The sequence below is a fragment of the Giraffa tippelskirchi genome, chromosome 2, assembly GCF_054371585.1.
Source record: "Giraffa tippelskirchi isolate mGirTip1 chromosome 2, T2T-mGirTip1v1.2.pri, whole genome shotgun sequence".
Lineage (NCBI taxonomy): Eukaryota > Metazoa > Chordata > Mammalia > Artiodactyla > Giraffidae > Giraffa > Giraffa tippelskirchi.
In genome coordinates, this window is record NC_137276.1 from 83598602 (window position 1) to 83619729 (window position 21128).

Sequence of the window (21128 nt, forward strand, 5' to 3'; positions counted from 1 at the left end):
GCTATTAGCGAACCCTCTGGACCTGAAGACTAAAATCTCTCTCACCCCAGAGAAATTTTCTTCTTTTGTTTCTCTGATGATTGCTTCCCCTTCATCTATTCTCTCATGAGCTAACTTTTGGAATTAAACCCTTGTAAGGTGGCAAACTCATCCTGGTATGCCTGGGGCTTTGCCAAGTTTAGTGCAAACCAGGACAGTTGGTTACCCTATACTTAGCTAAGCTATTGTGTCCCTGGAAACAGTGTTTTTCAAACTATTTATAGTGACAGAGGAGATATACATTTTTAATTTCCTATCTATTGTAGGGACTGATTTTTAAAAAATATGACAAAAATAAATACAACAAAAATGAAATAAAAAATACCTACAAAATACAGGTCCAATTTAAAAAACTATTATTGGATTAAAAAACAGACAATCACTCTGTCAAATTTCTCTAAAAGTTTCACACGCTTTCTCTCATTTTCTGTAAGTAGCTTGTAAGATCTGGTGTTACCTTGTGGACGACAATTTGAGTAGCTCTGCTCTAGAATTTTTCTAGTCTGTTCTGATAGTCCCTTCCATCTCCTCCACTCCACTTTCTGTTCTCTCCAGCTTGCACTCAATGCCTCTTTTGTGTTCAGATACCTCATTACATTAAATTGTGTGCCCCTTAAAGGAGAAGGATTGAATCTTACATATCATTCTACACTCAGCATCTACTGCACTGCCAGGCAAGGAGTTCATTAGGTTGTTGTATTCATTCTTTATTGAGACTGGAAGAAATTTACAGAATTTTAGTTATGGTTTTTTTAGGGGGAGGGTGAGATTGTGGGGTCTTCTTTTTTTATACTTTTCAGTATTTCCTAAACTTTTTCTAACATGCATCTACTCCTTTTTGAATGAGAAAATTGAATAAAATTCAACAATTTAAAGTTGTTAAAATTATTTTAACAACTGATATTGTGGAATAACTGATGCCTACCTTGTAGCTTGTGGTCAGTAAAAAAAGTCTGCTTTCATAGTGTAGCTGAATTGTAGGACAGAAAGCCAGCTTGTGTTAGAAGAGAGAACAACACTGAATAATTCCTGTCTTCGTTGAAGAACAGGATCCTATTCTCATCCTATTTGGATTGGGGAAATCAAGAGATTGAAATGACTAATTTTAGAATACAGTCGAGGAAATATTGCACAAATTTTCCCCTAAAAATAGAGGATAAAAAGTGTTTTCTTTTTCCATGTTCCTTTTTTAAGTGGCCTCTGATGTTGTGGAGCTCAATAACCACCTCATTTGCATTGTTCAGATGCTGACATAAATGAATGTGATCATTGAAACTATGAGTGATGGGCCCCTGACTTCCCTCATTAGACAATGGTGCTGTTTGAACTGGCAGTTAATCACAGTTGAAAAGTGACTTATCGGTAATGTACAATGTGACTAATTTAGTAGCTAAGCAGTTTCATTGTGATCTTGGTGTCAGTGGAATTCCTGTCACCTATCCAACAGTTAAGTCATATTGCATAATTGTTGAGTGACATCACCAGGCTACAAGATTATTGGCTGAAGGAATAAAAAAAAAAGTTTCCTGGACTGTCAGCCTTTCCGGTATCTGAACGGACAACTTGTACTGTGACTGCAGTACAGCCAGAGAGCAAAGAAAAAGTGTGAGTTGAAGCGGCAGGCTTTTGGTGTCTCTTTGAAAAGCACAGTCTGTAGCATACGAGGAGACTCTCCTCGTATTAGACTCCAACAAGGCTAATGATGAGATGTAGTCCATTTCTGTGAGACTCCACAGTGCCAGTCACTAAAGAGTGGAGTGAGAGGACTGAGACCATGGCACGCTTTTGTCATGAGGGTATTTAATTTTTCTGAGAACTTTACAGTCTTCTCTTTGGGAGGAATAGTTGAAAGAAATGCAGCTCACCATCTGCTATTACATAGACGCTGAAAAGATGGTCAGCTGGGATCCAGTTGAAAACCGTTGATGGTGAAAAGCCTGGCTTATTTCCAAAGGAACTAGTAGTTCAGGTTAATCGCCACAGAACACATAAACTTTAAGTCTATTTAATTGCACACAATATCCAGCTTTAATATTACCCACAGACATGCATAAAAACTGGAGCTATGGCTTATTGGAATTTATGCTAATAATGGCTCACGTTTATTCTTTATGGTGCATCAGCACTATGCATTTTGCATATAGGAATTTATTTCATCTTATGAAGTAGATACTATTATTATTTCCAAATTACAGGTGAGGGAATGGAGGCTATGGGATTGTGCAGCTGGTAAAGAGCAGAATGATGGTCTGAACCCAGGTCATTCAAAACTAGAGGACACAGTCTTGACTGTTGCCCTCCACTGAATCTTTTATAATAATAACAACAACAACAAAACAACTGCTCCTGCTATTTCCATCAACTGAATGTTTTTGATGTGACAAGCACTGTATTATAACCATCCATATCCTTTCATCAACTCTGTCAGATGGAAACTATACCTAATTATTCCCATTTGATAGATTTGTTAACTGAGGCATAGAGGAAACAAATCGCACTGAGAGTAGGTAATGAAACAAAAATTCGAACCCAGACAGTCTAGATTCAAATTTCAAGCTTTCAACCACCAAGCTACATTGCTTTTCATTGTTGTTATTTATCTACTAATGTGTGATTTTCACAATACCTGTGATCCACAATAATACCTGTATTGTAGGTATTATTATCCCCAATTTATAGAGGAGGAAATTGAGGCTACAAGAGATTGCATAACTTGTCAGCTTCTATGTAGCAGAGCTAGGAGTTTTCCAAGTCCATTGAATTTCATGAGACCCTAAGGTAGAATCCACACTACCTCTCAAAACTCAAACCTCCAAGTCTGATGCAGTGTGACAGATTACATGTCGGGGAAAGGGCTGGAATCTCAGGAGTCACTGAGTGTGAGGAGCCAGAGCTAGGCCTGAGCATCCTCAGTGGGTGGGAGCTGATAAAGAGATGCTAGAAGAGGCCTGGCAGTCAGAGGTACCCTTCCTTGAGTGCACTCTCCATTTGGGGGTTCTGAGGGATCTCCTGAATGTGGCCAAACTCCCCTCCCTCCCTTAAATTCCCTTTCTCTTTCCATTAGCCTCAGTATTTCCAAAACTGCACTTCTCTGGCTCTTCTTTGTGCAGAGCTTTGCATATGCTCAGTTCTCTTGCCTTGTAAGGATTTCCTCCCCACTCCCAGCCTCCTTTCCTTTCACAGCACATATTCAGTTCTCTGGAATGTGGCCACTCATAAGCATGACACACATTTTCAAAGGGCTTTAGAAATGAATGTGATTAGTGAGTTCAATTTTGTTAAAGGAGAAGCATATCAACACTGCACACGTATAACCTGTCCTGCATTCAAGAGTGTAATAACTTGAAAAAATCTGAAATCACAACAAAAAGAAAAACCAAACAACCTAAAAAACAACCAAAGTTTGAAAAAGTTTGCATACTGCAAAAATATTTACCTTAGAGTTTTTAAGAGTAAAGAGCTTTTTAAAAATGGTATTCTATTAAAGGAAATCAAGAGTGTGTGTTGAACAACAGCATGTGTGACATGTCCTGCTTGTATCTAAATACTTATAAAACAAACTCAAATGCCATATAGTGAAACAAACTATCAGATAGGGTTGGTCCAATAAGGAAGTAAAGTCTCTAGATGAGAATAATCAGGGAAACTTCTTTTTTTTTTTTTCAGAGAAACTTCTTAAAGGAGAAGAGTTTTGGCTGGAACTGGAAGAACTGGTAGAATTACACTCAGTTTATACGAGAAGTTGAAGAAAGGACAGTCCATACAGGGAAGTGGGGTAACACAAAAGGTTAAAATGAAGTTAAAAGGTCATGAAACCTTCTTCAGGGTACACAGATTCTAAGTAATGTCAGAATCTTCTATAAAAATCTGTAGAGATGGCAGATTTTATACCAAAGATTAGGATTTAGTGGGAAAGTGTGTCTCATAACAAAATTAGAAAAGGAAAAATTTTAACATATTGATGTGCTATGAGTTGACCATTTCTTGGACCCATGAATCACCTTTGAATGAAGAGAGAACAACAGCATTCTAAACAGCTGGACAGCATTCAGATGTGTGAGACTCTAAAACTCATGCTGGTTATTCTCAGTAGACAAGGAGTCTTTTCTTGACCTTCTCAGTGACCTCAGGTCAATCACCCCATCTTCTTCGGTCTGAGTTAATTTTCCTGAAATACGACAAGGTCCTTCTATTCAAAAAGTGGGTGAATTACACATGGGGACCTCTTTCAAGTGCTGTTTGTGGTCCTAGTCAGTATCTGGAGATGACTTTATTATAGCTAAGGCTGCCTTAAGATAAATGAGTTCATTTTGGTTCTTCGATTACTTTGGGATATGGTTCAGAGGAGGTCACTTCATTCATTCATTGATTCATCCCTTTAGACATTGAGTAAGTACTACTGTGGCTGTCAGCCTCTAAGAAGGAACCCAGTGATCCCTGCATCTTGGTATGCATGCCCTGTGTAGTATTCTTCTACGTTTACCAAGGTTGTTCTCTGTGACCAATAGAATACAGCAACAGTAATGATATGTCACTTCTGAGATAGATTATAAAAAAGTTGTGACATATGCCTTCTTTTCTCTCTTGGACTACTTTCTCTGAAGCAAGCCAGTTGCCATGTTATGAGGATAGTTAGTACTCTATGGAGAGGACCATGTGAGGAATTGAGGCCCTCTGCCAACAACTGAAGAAGAATTGAGATCTTTTGTCCACAGTTTTGTGAATAAGCCATCTTAGAAGATTCAACAGCCTCAGTCAAGTCTTTGGATGACTGCAGCCCTGCCTGACACCTAGATTTGAGCCCTGTGAGACCCTGAGGCAGAACCCACTCATCTAAGCTACTTTTGGACTCCTGACCCTTGGAAACTGTATGATAATTATAATGAAACTGTTGCTTTAAGATGCTAATTTTTAGAGTAATTTTTTATATAGCAGTAAATAACTAATAAGCCTACCATTTGTTTGTTTCTGTGCCAGGTGCTGGGAATGAAGATGGCTTAGATTTTTGCCCTCTAGAAGCTCATAGTTCTCAGAAAAACAACACAGCAATGCCAATAACAACAATAGATACGTAAGCATCTACTTAAAACACAACAATGCTGCAAGGGAGATCCTTACCAAATGCCATAGGGAAGAGGAGATGTAACAATTATCTCTATTTGGAGAGAAAAAGAGTCCAAAAAGCTTTCCAAACAGATATTTGCAGATTAATATACCAGAAAAATCAGGACTTTTCTAGCAAAGAAAAGGGAATGGCATATGCAAAGGCCTGGAGTGGGGAGACCTGTGTCATGTCATAGGGAGTGTGTTCAGTTCCATACAGTTTTGGCCAAGCATTCGTGTGAGGAGTCCTTGCTAGGAAAGATGGATTTATTCTAAGATATGAAAAGCTATTGACAAAGTTTAAGCAGGAAATTGACGTGATCAGATATATGTTTTAGACAGGCAGCGGTTGAGGATTTCATCATGTGGGCATAGTAAAACTAGAAGCAGGGAGAGATGGAGGCCATAAAGAAAATTACTAGTTCTTTTTCAGTAGCTACTCCTGTTAAAGATTAGTGAGCTTCTGACTGACTATATCAATCATATTGCTTTTCACTGATCCTTTAATTTGATATATATTTTCTCATAATAATTTAAAATTTTTATTTTCATTTTGAAGTATTTCAGATTTAACAAAAGCTTGCAAAATGAATACAAGGAATTCTTACATACTCTTCATCCAGCTTTTGCAAATGTTACCATTTTATTTAGCCACAGTGCAAATATCAAAATTAGGACATTAACATTGACCTAACACTTTACACCAGTCTACCAACTTTATTCAAATTTCACCAGTTGTCTGGTTAGTGTATTTATTCTTTTTCTGGTTCAAAATCACATCTTGTTTTTAGTTGTTATGTTTCCTTAGTTTCCTTTCAATTTTTCAGCCCTTCTTTGTCTTTAATGACCTTGATACTACTGAAGAATACTATCCAGTTATTTTGTAGAATGTTCGCCAACTTGGGTTTAGCTTATCAGATGTTCTCTCATTATTAAATCTAAGTTATGCATTTTTGGCAAGAATAACACTGAAAGGGCATCATATTGGAAGTCTCATGATATTGAGACTCATTATTGATGTTGTTAGTGCTGATAACTTGGTCAAGGTCGCATTTGCTAAATCTTTCTACTGCAAGTTATTATGATTCACTTTGTAATTGTTAAGTTGTTTCATGAGAAGATACTTTGAGACTATACACATTTCTTTTTTTTGTTGTTTTTTTGCCATGCCACAAAGCTTGCAGGATTTCAGTTTCCTGACCAAGGATTTTTCCTGTGCCATGGCAGGGAAATTTCCAGATCCTAAACCAATAGACCACAAAGGAACTCCCTCTTATTTGTTTTCTTAATCATACTTTCAGTTATTTTAACATTTTTTGATGCCTGAAATAACAAATAACTTTGGTGGTGGTTTAGTTGATAAGTCTTTTCTGACTCTTGTGACCCCATGGACTGTAGCCTGCCAGGTTCCTCTGTCTATGGGATTTCCCAGGCAAGAATACTGGAGTGGGTTGCCATTTCCTTCTCCAGGGGATCTTCCTGATCCAAGGATTGAACCCATGTCTCCTGCATTACAGGCAGATTCTTTACCAACTGAACCAGTGCTTGCCAAATGGTGACAGTCAAGAGCTTTTAGACTGTGTTGTGTGGTGGTTTTAAAACATGTCCACAAGTTCTTTGGTATTTCATCCTTTGAGATATGGAGCCTGTTTCCCCTCTCCTTGTATGTAGGCTATTCTTAGCACCTCTATTCCAGTGAATACAAAATGGCAGAGGTGATTTCCAATGCTAATTTGTAAAATGCACTGTGATTTCCTCTCTGCTCTCCCTCTCTTGAATCACTTGCTTTGGGGGAGGTGAGCTGCCATGTCCTGAAGCACTCAAGCTGCCCTATTGAGGCTCCATGTGGAGAGGAACCAAGGCCCTCTGCAATGGCCCTCACTAACTTGGAAGGAGTATGAGTGAGCACCTTAGAAGTGAATCCTCCAGTCCCAGATAAGCCTTTAGATGACTGTAGCCCTGGTAGACCTCTTGAGTACAACCACAGGAGAGACCCTAAATCAGATCCTAAGGCCTTCCTGCATTCCTGAGCTACGCAAATGAGTGTGTGAGATTGTTTATTTGTTTTAAGCTGCTAATTGTGGGTATAATTTGCTACACAGGAGTAAAGGATGAATTCATGCTTGTAGATAGGAAAGAAATCATTAGAAAATATTAAGAGTAAATACTAGGAAAGAAAGTATACCCTCAAAATGGGCTAGGAATGAGAGCCTACCACTCTCCAGATCAGCTAAAATGTAAAAGTCTGACAATGCCAGGTATTGGGGATTAAACACTGTTGGTCAGAAAGTACATTGATAGTCATTTCAGAAGGTAGTTTGATATTATTTAATAAAGGTGAAGATATACATACCACCAGATAAGTTATCATAATCCCACTCCTAGACATATATGTAACAGATATAGGTGCACATGGACACTGAAAGACATCTACATGAATGTTAATAGCAGTATTAGTCATAATAGCCTGAAACTGGAAACAACCCAAGTATCCACTCACAGTAGAATATATAAACAAAGTATGGATCATTCATTCACTAGAATACTAGATATAAATAAAAATAAAAAACTATAGCTACAGGCAATAATGTGACTGAATCCAAAAAATAATGTCTAGTGGAAGAGATTCAGCATAAAGGAGCATAGATTATATGAGTCTATTTATGGCGAGTTCAAAAGTAGATAAAATTAAACTGTTTTTAAGAGATGTATATTTAAGTGGTAAATCCATTAGGAAAAGCAAGAAAAGTAAATACCTTAGGAGTCAGAATAATAGTTTCTTTAGTAGAGAATATAAGAGTTGTGATTAGAAAAGAATCATGGGTGGGGATTTTCTGAGGTGTTTATAGTATATTATTTCTTTTTATTTTTCCTTTAAAAATCATTCTTATTGAGGTTTAACTCACATTTAATGAAGTTAATGCAACACTTTACATATTCATAATGTACATATGTAAGTAATGTATAATGTAAACTTATGTTAGTGACACAGATGTTGACTTTACAATAATGCATTAAACTGAACATTTGTGTTCTATGCAAAATAGGTGCTATATTTTACAGTTAAAAAAGGTAAAAACAGAATTTGAGTACAGCAGAGGATCTTAGAAATTAAGCTGCATCAAAGGTGAATATGAACTAGCAACTAGGGCTCTGTTAAAAACAATGAACACATGTTGGAAAATAAGAATGAAGTAGACAAGAAACTATTCTTGCAGCTTATGTGTAGAAGCATCACTGGATGATGCCAAAGCAGGTATTAAACTTGTGCATTATGTTGTTGTTTGTGTTTGACTCTTTTGTGACCCTGTGTACTGTGGTCCACCAGGCTCCTCTCTCCATGGGATTCTGAAGTGGGTTGCCATTTCCTTCTTCAGGGGATCTTTCCAACCCAGGGACTGAGCCTGCGTCTCCTGCATTGGCAGGTGAATTCTTTATCACTGAGCCACCTGAGAAGCCCTTCTGGTCATATATTCATATCCAAAGTCAAGTCAAACCTAAGACCAGATGTGCTTATGTCTAATCAGCGGTGTTTCTATCATACCACAGAGGCCAAAGGTGTTTGTACCTTAACCTTTATCTCTGATTATGAATGAAAGCTTTTGTATCCTATGAAAGAAATTTCTGTCACTAGTGACTGGTTGCATGAGGTGTATTTTGGGTGGAGTGGGCCTTCCTGCCCCTGAAGTAGCACACAGTAAGCGCTGATATGGTATGTCTTGGGGAGAAGCTGCCAGTAACTGCAAAAAAATCACCCCAGGTGATTCAGATATGACAACCTGTATCCTGTATGACAACCTGCCTTCTCTCCACACCCCAACTCTTGCTGAGAACCACCCATTTCCAGGAAGGCTGCTCACTGAGCAGATACAATATCTATCCATCCAGCCAGCCATTCATTCATTCAACAACTATTTCTTAAGCTCTAACATGTGTCTGGCCCTGGGCTAGCACTGATGATTCAGGATTGAACAAAAACAGGCATGGGCCCTGCCTTCTTGGAATGGTTTAGTACAAGACACACTTTAATGAAATCAAGCAGATAAATGTAAAACCACCAGTCAGGTAAGTGTTATAAATCTAGATTTACTCATTGAGAAGAGAGGTGAACTGAGGAGTAGCTTAATAATTAGGATTTTCAAATATAAGATGAAGAAATTATATGGAGACTGGATAACTAGTTTACATTGAGAAAATACATAAAATTGATGTTAGAAAGGAGATTTGCTGTAGCATAAAGAATTTAATGTAATAACTATCTTTATCAGAGGGGCTGCTCTGTGCCCAGCAAAATGTTAAGTGATGTATAGCTATGTATATACATTTATATGTATGTATATATATAAGCATACATAACATGTATATGTATACATTTATATATATATATATATAACCATACATAACATGTATATGTATACATTTATATATATATATATATGTGTGTATATATATATATATATAACTTAAAATAGTGATTATATATGTTTGAGTAAGTAAGTTCTTAGTTGCTCAATTATGGCTGACTCTTTGCGACCCCATGGACTGTAGCCCATCAGGCTACTCTGTTCATGGGATTTCCCAGGCAAGAATACTTGAGTGGGTTGCCATTTCCTCCTCTGGGGAATCTTCCCAATCCAGGGATCGAAACTGCATCTCCTGTATCCTGCATTGCAGGCAGATTCTTTACCCACTGAGCCATTGGAGAAACCCATATATGCGCATAAACATCAGATTACATATATATATTTATTAAACTTATATCTAAATTATATATATATAACCCTCACAGAACCCTACAGAGATAAGAAATTAAGACTCAGAGATTAAATAAGTTCACACAGCTAATATATATGGTTTAATAATACTTCATTGATATATAATTCACACAGCATAAAATTCATTAAAAACTGTGTGCTTTTTAAAGCACATAGTTCAGTAGTTTTTAGTATATTCACAGTCATAAACTTCTACTGTCTAGCTTTAGATCCTTTTCATAACTCCCAAAAGAAATTCAGTGCATATTAGCTTCCACTCCTTATTCCTCCTTGTCCCAGCTAATCTCTACTTTCTTTCCATCTGGATTTGCCTATTCTGGACGTTTCATATAAATGGGATCATCAGTAAGACCGATGTCTATGTCATATGAGAACTCTACTTCAACCCTTTGAGAAATCGTTGGACTTCTTCCATAGTGGATGTGCCTTCCATCTAACAACGTATAAGGGTTCTAACTTAATACTATATATGATATAATAGATTTTAAAAAAATGTGAGATACCACTACTTTCACTCATATATGAAAACCACAAGACTACACCAAACTGATAGTGTGGGTATAGCTGAGAAATAGGATGTTCATTTCTTAAGTTCTATATTCCACCTTGTTAATTTTTATAACGGACTACATTTCTTTTATAATTAGAACAAAACACAGTTAATAAACAAATAGCAAACAGAGACACAGACCATCTCCCTCTAACCCTGAGGTGCCAGAAGCAATTCTCAGTCACTGTGCTTCTTTCATCTTGTGTCTGAAAGTGCAAGCAAGTGGAGAAGGAGGATGGTTAAATGATTTCCTGAGCTACGTTTTAGAATTCATTTCCTCGTGGTAATAATGTTATAAATCATGGTGCATTTCCAAGACTAGCCTATTCTGTTGTAGGTTAGGTATAGGCTTCTGAGGCTATCTTGTAAACCCAAGCACCAAGCTTAATATTGAACACGCACGCGCGCGCGCACACACACACACACACACATTCCGTAAAGCCCAAATGCCCAGCTTCAGGGATGCATCCTTCCAATCAGCAGAGAGCTGCCTAGACAAGTAAATACAATGAATAGATACAAGATTTTGACTGTGAACGTGGCCTGTTATGGCAATATGTTCAATGTTTATCATTTTCTTTCACCATAGAATTTTTGTTTTTGATTTCTCACTTGCAACCAGTGTAGCTCAAGAAAGCAATTACATTCTCACATTAGTACTGTGAGAAATAAAATCATAAAACTTCTGAATGTATAGTACTTTCTTATTTTTGAACAGATCAATTTTTAGAATATGAAAAGAATAAAACAGTTCTTTTGGAAATGGACTTTTTCCCCATCAGGTGTTTATCCTGAAGTGAATATTTATAGTCTAGATAGAATCCCCTGAAAATAGAAACGTTATCACATTCTTGTCTATATATGACACCTTTTTTCATTACAAATGGCAGGAAATGCTAATTTAAACTAACTCTTAAAAATAAGTTCAGAGAAGCTTAGTTTAGAATTAATTTATAGCTTGAACACTTTGAGGGAATATTTGGGTCAATTTGTACTCACTAAAACTGTTGAAAATGTATATGATTATTCTGATTCTATTTCTAGGCAAAAGGTTACTTTCAATGGAAAAAACACCTGGCAATATCTAAGGTTGTTGAAATGCCATGCATATAAACATCCAGGCTCCTTTTACAGTTTGCATATGTGTATGGGATATGGTGCATGCGTGCGTGCATGCCAGCACACACACACACACACACACACACACACAACATTCCTTAAAATTATTTGGATTATTAACAAATAATATCCTTCCCTTCCATGTTAGTGCAGTAATATTAGTCAGGTGGATGGTCATTCCATGAGACTCTGCAAGCATCTTGCTAATGACTAGTTTTAGATCTTGACTCCACTGTTTGGGGCCCACAGCAGTTTGCCCACATTCAGACAGTGAGTTAGTGACAGGCTCTATGGAGAACAGAGTACTTCTCTGTTAGAAGAATTCTGGGTACCAGAATGGACACATATGCACTGTATACTCTGAGTATTTTTCTATGACTTAGTATAAATGTATACATTCATAGCCTCATGAGCACATGTCTGTAAATAGGAGGCCGTCAATAGCCTCATGCAGTTTGCTCACCAGCCAGTGAGTTCTCCAGTGTGTTTTATAAATCCTCTGCTATTACTGGATAGGAAGTACTAAATTTCTGAGGTTTTGAAAAATACCGTGTTTCACTTAAATAGCGTAGGAATGATCTCAGAGTTAAGTAGATTATTTTTTAATGTTTTTTATTTTAACTTTTATTATTAAAAAAATGACATATGTCATGCATATTCATAGTGAAAACATAAAATCCAAGTAAGCAATAATAAAAAAATAGCATATTTGATCCCAGCATCTGGAGATAATAATAACCATAATAAATTTGATGTATAGTTCTTTAGATTTTTTTATGTACTATGCCTTTATATACATATATAATTTTTATAAAAATAGATTATCAAGCAGATGTCTTAAAAGCTTCAAACACCACTTTTGAAATTTAACATACCATAGATACATTTCCATTTCCAACATAGTATTTAATAACGGTGAGCTAAGGGGATTCTAGTTCCATGGGACTGGGAATCCCTTGCCCCAATGATGTCAGCTCACTCCAGGGCCTCATCTCCTGAGGGGAGTGGGCTGCACCACCGTGGTATCATAAGGTAGACACAGGGCCAGTTGTTTTAGGTGGCTGGATGTCCATGTGAGTGTGTGTGTGTGTGTGTGTGTGTGTGTGAGAGAGAGAGAGAGACTTCACAGTGTGAAACTGAGCTGAGAGCAGAAAGAGGTATGGACCACAGGTCAGGGGCCAGGGACCAAGGGTGAGGATTTGGGGTTGGATATCCCCACACTACCATTGACAATCAATGGTATGGGAAGGATCTGAATTCAAATCTGAATTCAATCCTGAGTTCCAAACAATTTTTAAGCTACCTTTTTCTAGGTAAAGAGAATACATTTAATTTAATATTTGTGTTTGCTTTTATAACATCAAAATATTCTGCATATGGTAGGTATGTGGCCTTCCATTTGTACTCAAGGTGGGTCCCAAATGTGTTAAGAAAAGTCCTGAATATACATATTCTATGACTTCAAAGTTTCTAGGATGTATATTTGCTTTGTTTAGCAATTACCTTTTTCTGATGGATTAATGGTAGTAGTATCTATAAGTGCTCACTTACTGACGACATAAGATTCAGCTTAATATGGCATTTATTAAAGCATTAGCATATTCCACACTCCACTAGATACAAGGAGAAGAGATAAAGACACATAGCTAGACTCTATGCACTCACAGTCTCCTGGGATCTCAAACATAATAACATGCATCAGTCAACACAAGAAAAAAAAATCTGCAGGCCAGGGTCCTGTGATCGGTTGATTAACCTGGCTAACTGTAACTCCACAGAAATCTTCAAAAGTGTAGAATCCATTCCATCCAAGATAAAATTGCTGTAAACTTTCTAAATAGTTTAAATTTTTTGTTAAATTTGGTCAATTGGTCACTTGACACAGTAATCATTCAGGAATTCCCTTTTGGCAAATGATTTCTAACTAACTGGCTCGCTCCCTTGAGGGGAAGCTCTATTCAGGCTGAGAAATAAAGAATGCATAGGAGTTTGAAGGGGAAGGAACTTGGAGAATTGATGAAAAAAAGATATTCTGTGAAGAGAGAGCAGCACATGGGACCTCTTGGAGGCATGCAGTGGAAAGACATCTTCTGAGAATGTAAGTATTTAGAAGTGAGGTGGGGAAGCAAGAGTGGACAAAGCTGGAGAGGAAGAAAGAACCACTGTCTTGGAGGGCTTTGTGGCCTCAGGTCTCCATGGAGTTTTATCATATAGAAAACAGAAACTGTCGAATGGTTTGAAGCCAGGAATGAGAACATTAGATTTGCATTTTAGACAGATCATTATGGCAACAGAGGAAGAACGGACGGTGGGGGCTTCCCAGGTGGCACTGGTGGTAAAAAACCCACCTGCCAATGCCAGAGACATAAGAGACACAAGTTCGATCCCTGGGTTGGGAAGATCATCTGGAGGAGGGCGTGGCAACACAGTCCATTATTCTTGCCTGGAGACTGCCATGGACAGAGGAGCCTGGCAGTCTACGGTGCATAGGATTGCAAACAGCTGGACATGACTGAAGCAACTTAGCATGCATGCAGAGTCTGGAAGGAGGGATTCCACTGCTGAGAAGGTAAAATGTTAATACATTAGGGTCATGATAAGAGAGAGAATTCTGGATTCAGACTGCTGAGATCCAGCACCTGCTTGTCTATCTTAGCAGCTGTGTGTTTGGGCAAGCTTTTTTGGCCTCTCTGTTGACCTGGTTTCCTCATCTGTAAAATGCAAATTGTGATAGCTGTGAAGTTTAAAGGAAACAACACCTATAAAGTACTCAGGACAGAAGCTGCCATCTAGAAAGCTCTCAGTACATGGCAGCTATTATTTTTTTGGCCTCAAAAAATATTTATTGAGTTTTTATTGTGTATTGGATAGAGCTCCAGACTTTACAATTACAGCCATGAATAGCACATACAAAGCCATCGGCCTTGGCTGCCCGCTCACCACGTGGTGATGCCTGGCAAAGCAGGTCAAGCACAGTTCCTGCTTCATGACAGCTATTATTATTAAAATATTACAATGACAGTCCTTCAGTAGTTTATAAGAAAGATGATGATGGTCTGAACCAAAGTATAGGCAGTGGAAATTATGAGGAGGGATAGAGATGAGAAGGGTGAAGAGTGGATTTGACAGTTTAGGTAAGAAAGGAGGAGGTTGCCAGTTGAATGATGTAATGGAGGGTGTTGGAACCAAAATGTAGGGGAAGGTAGGAGCAAGGACAAGTTGGGTGGTAGAAGATAATGAATACTGTTTTGGTGATGTTGAGTTTTAGATACTTATGGGTCAAGAAGGTAGAAATGTCTAGAAGATAGAGGGACACACAGGGTTGGAGCTCAAGAAGGAGGGGTGAAGGCCACATGAACTGAATCCAGGGTAACAGACTCATGAACCAGAAATAGCTGCACTGATGTACAAAAGGTATTTCATTCCCTTGACCCTTGATGCATGACTTTTTAGTGCCCAGAAGGGAGGGCACCTTGATAGCTATGTCAGGTGCAACCTCCATCATAAAATCTTTTTCTGATCAACCCACTGGGTAGTGTCTCTTTACTCTGAGACCCCTACGGAGTGAATGTTTATGTCTCTTCAACATTCATACCTAGAAGTCCTAACCCCTTAGTGTGATGGCATTACAGATGGGGCCTTTGAGAGGTAACTAAGATTAGATGAGGTCATGAGGGTGGGGTGCTGGTCTGAGGAATTGGTGCACTTATAAGAAAAGACACCCGGTAGCTTGCTGTCTGTCTCCACATGTACTCAGGAAAGGCCATGGGAGCCAAGACAGCTGTCTACAAGCCAAGAAGAGAGCTCTCACCAGAAACCAACCCTGCTGGACCTTGATCTGGGACTTAGAGCTTCCAGAATTGTGAGAAAGTAAACTTTTGATGTTTAAGCCACCCTGTCTATTTTGTTATGCAGCCTGAGCTGATTACAATACTCTTGTATAAAAGATTCTTTGTATTTCTCCTTTGGGTGAAATAATGTATGTTTTCTAGTACTTCTTTTAGATATATGCAGCTTGAGTAAGTCCTTTGTCATATTTATGGTCCCTGCTGTGCCCTGCACAAAGTTTTACTCCTGGTAGCTGTTCAATAAACATCTAATGACTTGAGGTTAGCTTGGAAAGACTCAATATCAGGCAGCAATTTGCATGAAGAGGGTCACAGAGAATGGGCTTAGGTCAAGGTACTAAGGAGAATCCTGGGGCAAACTCAAGACTGGAGTTTAGGTGAAACTAAAGGTTTCAATATGATATTTGGAGATGAGAAAGAGAAGATAGTGTTTCCCAAAAATCAGTTCAGTTCAGTTCAGTTGCTCAGTCATGTCCGACTCTTTGCAACCCCATGAACTGCAGCACGCCAGGCCTCCCTGTCCATCACCAACTCCCAGAGTTTACCCAAACTCATGTCCGTTGAGTCGGTGATGCCATCCAACAATCTCATCCTCTTTCATCCCCTTCTCCTCCTGCCTTCAATCTTTCCCAACATCAGGGTCTTTTCAAATGAGTCAGCTCTTCGCATCAGGTGGCCAAAATGTTAGAGTTTCAGCTTCAACATCAGTCCTTCCAATGAACACCCAGGACTGATCTCCTTTAGGATGGACTGGTTGGATCTTCTTGCAGTCCAAGGGACTCTCAAGAGTCTTCTCCAACACCACAGTTCAAAAGCATCAATTCTTCGGTGCTCAGCTTTCTTTATAGTCCAACTCTCACATCCATACATGACTACTGGAAAAACCATAGCCTTGACTAGACGGACCTTTGCTGACAAAGTAATGTCTCTGCTTTTCAATATGCTGTCTAGGTTGGTCATAACTTTTCTTCCAAGGAGTAAGCGTCTTTTAATTTCATGGTTGCAATCACCATCTGCAGTGATTTTGAAGCCCCCAAAAATAAAGCCAGCCACTGTTTCCCCATCTACTTCCCATGAAGTAATGGGACCGGATGCCATGATCTTAGTTTTCTGAACGTTGAGCTTTAAGCCAACTTTTTCACTCTCCTCTTTCACTTTCATCAAGAGGCTCTTTAGTTCTTCTTCACTTTCTGCCATAAGGGTGGTGTCATCTGCATATCTGAGGTTATTGATATTTCTCCCTGCAATCTTGATTCCAGCTTGTGTTTCCTCCAGTCCAGCGTTTCTCATGATATACTCTGCATATAAGTTAAATAAGCAGGGTGACAATATACAGCCTTGACGTACTCCTTTTCCTATTTGGAACCAGTCTGTTGTTCCATGTCTAGTTCTAACTGTTGCTTCCTGACCTGCATACACATTTCTCAAAAGGCAGATCAGGTGGTCTGGTATTCCCATCTCTTTCAGAATTTTCCACAGTTTATTGTGATCCACACAGTCAAAGGCTTTGGCATAGTCAATAAAGCAGTAATAGATGTTTTCCTGGAACTCTCTTGCTTTTTTGATGATCCAGCAGATGTTGGCAATTTGATCTCTGGTCCTCTGCCTTTTCTAAAACCAGCTTGAACATCTGGAATTTCACGGTTCACATATTGCCGAAGCCTGGCTTGGAGAATTTTGAGCATTACTTTACTAGCGTGTGAGATGAGTGCAATTGTGTGGTAGTTTGAGTATTCTTTAGCATTGTCTTTCAGTGGAATGGTGACATGGTTAACATGTCCACATTAGGCATATTTTTTCTGGACCATTTTGCACTATGCAAGCCATTATGTAGTATTACATTGTGGATTGGTTGTTTCCAATTGACTGAAAAATCCTTTGAGTTAGAACTTATCTAAAACAAATGTGTTTCAAGTTTAAAATCAATAATGGTGTAGGTCCCTAATAATTTGATACAATTCTCTCTCTCTTTTTGGTTAATTAGTTTGTATCTTTCTTTGGCTAGTTGATTCTTCTTATGAATATAAACCAAAGAAACCAAGGATCCAACAGTCATTTCCCTCCAAAAAGGTGAAATAACACCAAAAATAAAACAAATTTTGTTTTTTGCACTTCAACTTCTCATCAACTTTACTGGGAATCATTTCAATTTTAGAAATGAGTCCCAGTGATCCTGGGAATCATTTCTGAATGTTCTTTTGAGATTGGGGGTGGGGAGATGATGCTGTGAGTCTGTGTGCTCTCTGTGGGATGCCATGATTTTGGAGATCATGATAGAAAACACAAGAAACTTGCCCCTAAATGTCTCAAGACACTTCTCTATGAGGATGGGAGAAGTGGAAAGGATTTATTTTTTTCTGTAGCATCTTCCACTACCATCTTGCTAATCTCCTGAGTGCTACTAGGAGGGACTTTCTAGCATCAACCTCTCTGAAGCCCAACAGTACAGAGGAAGAAAGTGGAGTATATTTGTGTTGGCCTATAACCTAAGTGAAACCAAAGTTACGTGGGTCAGTGGACATTACTTACAACCTGGGGCTTCAGGAGCTCTTAGACTTGAACTCTCCAGTATGGGAGCCATTGACCACATGTGGCTCATGAGCACTTGAAACTGGGCTAATCTGAATCGAGATATGCTGTGAGTGCAAAACACACACCAGATTTCAGTGACTTAGTTTAAAAAAAAGAAGTATGTCGCTCATTAGCACTTGCTCACCTGGATTACAGGTTGAAATGATATTTTGGATATATTAAGGGAAATCAAATAAATTATTACAATCATTTTTATTTTTTCCATTTTATGTTTTTAATTTGGCAACTAGAAAACCTAAAATTACATACGTGGGTCACATTATATTTCTGCTGGACAGAGTCTAAGCCCTATACCTTCAAGAGGTAGATACATATCCTGGTCTTGACAGGATGTAGAACTTTCAGGAATTTGTCTCTTCTCACTTGAATCAAGCCCAGCTGTTTATAGGTGCAATTTTATTGTTTGTGTAATAGCCCTCTGCACATCCAGAGAGTCTTTCATCCGAAGATCTCATATATTAATTACTTCTCATTGAATGGCTGCGGAAGACTGGTATTCTTAGTTCTATTTTACAGATGAAAAGACTGATGCATGGAGAGATTTAAGTGATTTGCCCTGGGCTGCCCAGGGTGAACTGGCAGAGCTCAAAATAGAAGAGTGAGTCATTATAATTAATCATACATCTAGACAGCAAACAAAATTTTTTTCTTCCTGATTAGGTGAACTTCCTCAAGGTAGATGCCATGCTTTGAAAATGCTATTTCCTGATGCCGTTTGCAGCTACGTGGATGGACCTAGAGATTACCATACTGAGCGAAGTGAGTCAGAAAGAGACAAATACCACATGCTGTCACTTAGATGTGAAATCTAAAACTGCGACACAAATGAACTTATTTACGAGATACAAACAGATTCCAATACTTTGGCCACCTCATGCGAAGAGTTGACTCATTGGAAAAGACCCTAATGCTGGGTAGGATTGGGGGCAGGAGGAGAAGGGGACGACAGAGGATGAGATGGCTGGATGGCATCACTGACTCGATGGACATGGGTTTGGGTAAACTCCGAGAGTTGGTGATGGACAGGGAGGCCTGGCGTGCTGCAATTCACGGGGCCGCAAAGAGTCAGACATGACCGAGCGACTGAACTGAACTGAACAAACAGACTCACACACGTAGAAAACAAATGTATTGTTACCAAAGGAGAAAGGGGGTGAAGGAGGGATAAATCAGGAGTTTGGAATTGGCAGATACACACCAATATATATAAAATAAATAAGGACCTACAATATAGCACAGGGAACTATACTCAATATACTATAATAAACTATAATGGAAAAAAGGATATATTACCTGTGTATCTGAATCACTTTGCTGTACATCAGAAACTAACACAACATTGTAAATCAACTGTATTTCAATTAAAAAATCCTATTCCCAGCTAGCAAAATACTGAATGCTCAGAGAACATTACTGGTAGTAGTCATTACTACCACATTTACCAAGTTTTGGCATTAATAATTAGATGAAGTACAAAAGAGGTAACTAAGAGGCCTTTTAAAATTGTATGCACTTTTTCATACTCTGGAGGAATGAACTGTTGTTACCCCTTACTTTGGAGGTGGATAAATAAATCTCACCTGTGATTAGTTTATTTGTTTTTAAAACTAGATTTCCTAGATCTTACTTTGATATTTTGAAGAGAAGGCACTTTGGGCACGTGCATGCTGGTCTTGAGTTGAATTCCAGACTGGTAGAAGAGGAGAGGGGCTTTGGAACTCTTGGTGCCCCTACTTACATTCTCCTATTCTCTTTCATCTGATATGTTCTCCTTTTATAAGCTCAGGCACCAGAACTCCAGAAAGTGACTTTTCTCAGAAGCATGTACATTTATCAAACTTATTTTGGAGGGAAGCCCATCCAAAACAGGCATCAGACTTCCCAGGCAAAGGCTTCATGAAGTGGACAGTTTTTTTTCCCTAGTCTTCATATTAATTTTTATTATTTTATTAATTCATGTTAATTTTTCTTGTGCTAAGTAGAGGAACAATAATAAAATCTCCTACCTAGAGATTACATTTCCTACCACCTTGTTATTACATTCTCTTTAACTGAGACTGATTTTCAATGTCACTCTAAAATAATATACCAATTAAGTATATGAGTTCAGGACTAAAGTTGAAGAGTTCTAGAAACCTTTATTTCATTTATTCAATAATAGGCACCCCCTTTTATATGTCAAAAATATTTATCGTGAGTGCGTGAATGAAAGGTTTCTACATCTCTCTAATTCTGTTCCTTGTAAAAATTATTTGAATAAAATGTAATAGTTTTCAAGAATGGTTGAAGCGTGTTCATTTTGGCTGACACACATATGTGTATGAGGGGGTACGCTCATACCATGACCCCACTGCTTTCATTGCCTACAGAGTTAAGTCTGATCGGTTCTCACTGTGTCATCTTGCCCTTCTGACAGGAAACATGACTGGAGTGCTGAAGGGTTTTTAATTATACTCACAGTTGCCTCAAATAATGATAGCCTACTTGTGAGCACATGTCTTAGAGGAGAATCATAGTCTGTGCTCTGTGCATCAGATTCCTTCACTTCCTTTGCCTTTTGCTTGAACCAGAAAAAGGGCTTAGAGAAATTCATGCACACTTCCCTGCTGTCCCCACCCACGATGGTGAGGCTGAGTCAGTGGGAGAAGAGTGTTAAGACCTTTGGTGTCTTTGATATTCCAGGCTCAGGATGGAAGGGGGTGAGTGAGAGAAGAGAAGTGGAAAATTCTGCAGACTCCAACCTGAACAACCCTTCTGCACTTGGAGTTTCTGCTCCTTCAATGAACGAGATGAATTCCATTTTGGGGGGATGAGGGTAGAGGGTGGGGGGCAGGTGAAGTAGAGCATGTGATATGTGTATGTTGAATCCTTTACAGTTTTTCTTCCAAAATGGCTTCTGCCAATCTCCTTGGTCACCATGTCCTGCCACTCACTTTGCCCAGATGTTTTCCTTCATTTTTTGATTGCTGCAAAGCCTTTCAGCACTTCATCACCAAAAGCGTGATGCTGATTCTAGCACATCTCTGCTGGCAGAGAAATCAGGAAGATTCTTAAAAACAGTGATCATTTAACTTTGCAGTAGACCTTCGTAGCTGACTTCAA

General features: G+C 38.6%; 1 long non-coding RNA gene across 1 annotated transcript; it reads left to right on the top strand.

Annotated features, from left to right (window-relative positions):
• The first annotated feature begins 1522 nt into the window (after nucleotides 1-1522).
• LOC145525205 (uncharacterized) lies at nucleotides 1523-19257 on the top strand. Its single transcript, XR_014068090.1, has 4 exons — nucleotides 1523-1644; nucleotides 3706-4907; nucleotides 5017-5110; nucleotides 18687-19257. It is a non-coding gene; the product is annotated as an uncharacterized LOC145525205 (long non-coding RNA).
• The last annotated feature ends 1871 nt before the right edge of the window (nucleotides 19258-21128 follow it).